Below are 4,673 nucleotides of genomic sequence, written 5' to 3'. Positions count from 1 at the left end.
TCTTGTGTTCATCCTTCGGGATAGATACATGATTTGTGGTAAAGCGCTCTTTCATCTAAACTATGAAAATTATGGGGTCAGTTTGACTTCATCTTTTTCAAAACTAAATTTTTTTAAAAAACGTCCTTCCGAAGCGGGCAACGAGATTTCAATTCCGATGACCGACAGCATCTTATGGGCAAACCCCACACCAAAAATAGTGCCGACACATATGTCATGAGCAACCTTCTTATTTGCATGAGATTATTTAAGAGTGATTATAAAAGTTCATTCAATATGACTTTGGTTCTCTGAAAGTATAAATTAATTTTAAATTATCACCCTCAATAATTTATTATGGAGGACAAACATACTTTGCTCTTTTATTGAATATTTTTAATATTTATAGTTTAAATTTTTTTAATTTATGAATAAATCTCACCGTTTAAGTTGCGTGATGAATATGCCCATTATCAAAGATTTAAATAATCCCATTATGCTATTTCAGATTTTATGGACTCTATTTATTTGCTAGTCGAGAATCAGGTCTTATAAACTCCAATTTTTTCGAAGGATCAAATCGATTTGCTAGAACAAGCACTATTTAATTTTCTTAAATTTGATTTTTGGGAGAGATTTTTTGTGAAATTTGAATTCGTTACACATTTTAATTGATAAATTGTGCTTAATTTTGAGCATAATTTCTGCCCATGCGGCAATCTCAGCAGATCCTCAATTGATTCTCATAGTATTTGAGCCAACCTTTCTTTCCTAAATCTACAATTCTCTCTTCTCCAACAGAAAGGCTAACCGCATACGACAATAAGCGATCTCTAGAACCCTTTGTGGTTAATTTAGGGTTTAGGGTTTAGGGTTCTAGAGCCAGCCTTCCTTTCCTAAATCTACAGTTATCTATTCTCGAACAAAAAGGCTAACCACATACGACAATAAACGATCTCTAGAACCCTTTGTGGTTGACTTAGGGTTTAGGGTTTAGGGTTTTAGAGATCGCTAGAACCCTACTGAGCTTTTCTCTTCTTTTCTTGTCTTCTATCTTCTAGATATCACCCGTACCGTAATTTTTTATTCTCCTCTTTCTATCAATATTTCTGGTTTCATCCTCTGTTATAGCATATCAGATGGCAACTCCTTCATTGGTAGATTTGATGCAACTCCCTTCCTCTCCAAAATACTGTTACCATTCCTCCAACATTCAAATACCTCATGTCGAATGTGAAAACCATAGCCCAGGTCTAGCTCTCTAATGATTACTATCTCACATGGCATTCTCAAATACTGAAACTGTTTAAGGACAATGAATTTGATGGCTTCCTTGAAGGAGCCAAAATCTGTACAATTAAACAAATCCAACATTCTTATAGTCATATTTTTCCAAATCCAGAATTCTTACAATGGCAACTAAAAGATCAAGACCTATCAGCTGCTATCTACTATACAATCTCCTCCTATATTCTTCCCTATATTTTAAATTTAGACTATAAAAGAACAATTTGGAGAACTCAAACCAATATACTTCAAACAACAAACAAGATTTGGAGTTTTGCAATTGTGCAATGTTCTCCACAACACTTCTATGAGAGATCTTTCCATGCCACAATATATTCTGGCCATCAAGTCCATAATGGAAAACACCATCACAACAGGGGGATACATTGGCTCAAAGGATTTCATCTTTCACACTCTCAATGGTTTACCACCCAGCTATCATTATTTCAAAACTAATATTAGAACTCATTCTGAACCCATTAATATTGAGGAAGTAGACTTTCTTATATGCACTGAAGAGACAAACATTGACATGGAGTCAGCAAAAGAAGCCAATGCAACAACCATTTCTCTTTATTCATCTACAAAACAAGGTGTTCATGACACCTTTCATGGAAGAGGTCTCAATTCCAACCGATGATGGGCTGCTAAAACCCAATCCAACAAGGCAAGCTGCACCTCCACCAGTTCCAACAACTCTTGCCAAATTTGCGGTAAATTTGGTCACACGACTTTAATATGCTGGCATAAAGCAAACTACCCTTCCTACCCATCCTTCAAATCTGACACCGCTCTTATGATAACCACTAAGCTCGGTGATTGCATATTCAATATTGTACAGCGAAGAAATATCCCATATCACCACTAATCTTGAGCATCTACAACAACATATTCCATATCAATGGCATGATACCATATCAGTTGGTGATAGATCTACTCATCTCATCACTTATACCGGTCAAGATTTGCTTCCTACTCCTCAAATTAAGCTCCACTTATTGAATCTTCTCTACCCTCCTTATCTTGCACACAACCTCTGTTCACAAACTCAATTCTGATAATGACTGTATAGTCATATTCACTAAATCTGGTTTCATTATCAAGGATAGGAGGACAGAAAAAACAATCCATCAAGGACCCATTAAAAATGATCTTTATCAAATCAAAGCTCTATTTGTCATTCATCAACTTTCTACCTCTCATACTCAACCTTCACACTAACCCTTAGAACATCCTCATTCAAAGCTGAGGTACAAATCTCCAAACTTCATCATGTTGTTGTCAATCCTAGCTCGGATTTTCTTTGCAATGAAAGCTTTCAGCAAAAATTTATCAATTGCATTTTTCTTCTTCTCTTTCAAGATTGAAGTCCCCATTTGAAATTCTTCATTCTGATGCATACGACTCCACTCACACTAGTTCTTTACAAGGTTCTAAATACTACTTATCTTTAATTGACGACATACTGAATATTGTAGGGGTTTTCCCGATGTGTGCCAAACTGAAACAACCAAAATCATAATGTCGTTTCATAAATTTGTTTTAAACCAATTCAACACCAATATCAAAACTTTACAATCAGACGTTAGTGGAGAATATACATCTCAAATACTTAAACAATACCTTGTCTCACAAGATATTCATCACCAATTCTACTGTCCCTACACACCGCAACAAAATGTGGTCGTCAAATGTAAACATTATCACCTAATTGAGACCATTAAAACCCTTCTTCTAACAGGTAAATTTGAAGATAGACTTACAGAACAAAACTCAATTCAGATGGCTATATTGCTCAACACAAAGCACATCTTGTTGCTCAGGGTTTTAACCAACAAAAAGACATCAACTACAATGAGAACTTCAGTCCAGTGACAAAGCTCCCCATCATTTGAATTCTTCTCACGATAGCCCTACATCATAATTGGCCAGACAAACAGTTGGACATTTCAAATGCCTTTCTTCATGGCTCACTGGATGAAACTATTTACATGCATTGACCACATGAATTTCAAGAAAATAAGTATCCTAATCTTTTTTGTTTGCTTAAAAAGGCTTTATATGGGCTCAAACAAACCCCATGCTAGTCGTATTCCACACTTTCCAATCATCACAAGCTTAAATGTTTTCAAAATGAGTGTGGCACATCTTTCACTCCTTACATATCAGCATAATGGAATCCATATGTATCTTCTAGTGTATGTTGATGACATATTACTAATTGAGAATAATGCGGCTGTTATTTCCAATTTCCTCAATCACCTCCAATCAGCTTTCTTGCTAAAATATCTTGGTCTTGTCAACAACTTTCTTGGAATTCATATCCAGAAAAATGCTCAAAGATATCTTCTCACTGAAACACACTATATCACCTCTCTTGTACAACAACTTGACATGGAAAATTGCAAATCTCTTTACACTGTCTTACAAAAAAAAAATAAAACTGAATATTGATTCTAAACATCAATACTCTCAAAACACACATTACCGTCAACATACTGGCTCCCTACAATTCTTGACAGTTACAAGACCTGAAATTGCCTTTGTTGTTAACTTCATTTGTTAAAAATACACAAGCCTCTTCTCTATCACTTTCATCTAATTAGAAGGCTCCTTCGATATCTTAAAGCTACAATTCACTTTGGTCTTCAACTTACCAAAGGAAAATTTCAACACTCATGCATCTTAGATGATGATTGAGAGGGCAATACTTTTGATCGCAAGTCTACAACTAGTTTTTTTACATTTTAAAGAAATACTCTCATATCATGGACTATCTAAAGACAGAAAATGGTAGCTAGATCCTCCACTGAAGCGGAGTATTAGGCACTTGTTGCCGCCACTATAGATATTTTAAGGCTCTGATGCCTTCTTGAAGACTTCAACATCATTCGCATTGCTCCCACACCCATCTATTGTGACAACCTCTGCTATAGCCAATTCTTAAAATCCTATCTTTCATCCCAAACAAAACATACAGAGATAGATCATCACTTCGTAAGAGATCATATTCTCTCCAAAGAAACTCAGCTTAAACACATTGCCTCACAAGATCAGATAGTTGATATTCTTACCTAGGGACTCCCTAAACACCAGTTTTCTAGACTTCAAATTAAGCTCACAATCAATGAACCAATTTATGATTCTGAGGGGAGGTAACAACCGTATATTCCTTTTACACAACTAACATGAGACCACTTAGCCTCTTCTCTAGAGTTTTCCTTTCATACTATATATATTGCATTTTCTCTTGTTAATGTTTTGGTTAATTAGGAATGAACATTAGAGGTAGATAGCAGCTGTCTTTCTCTACTATCTCCTCTTTGTTTTTACTCTTCAGCTTCAGCAGGTCTTCAGAAACTTTGGCAGGTTCTCAACAGATCCTCAATTTGAACAAAAAATGCATC

This window comes from Phalaenopsis equestris, unplaced genomic scaffold, assembly GCF_001263595.1.
Source record: "Phalaenopsis equestris unplaced genomic scaffold, ASM126359v1 Scaffold000369, whole genome shotgun sequence".
In the NCBI taxonomy this organism is placed as follows: domain Eukaryota; kingdom Viridiplantae; phylum Streptophyta; class Magnoliopsida; order Asparagales; family Orchidaceae; genus Phalaenopsis; species Phalaenopsis equestris.
The sequence above is the reverse complement of the archived record's forward strand: the minus strand, read 5'-3'. Positions refer to the sequence as shown.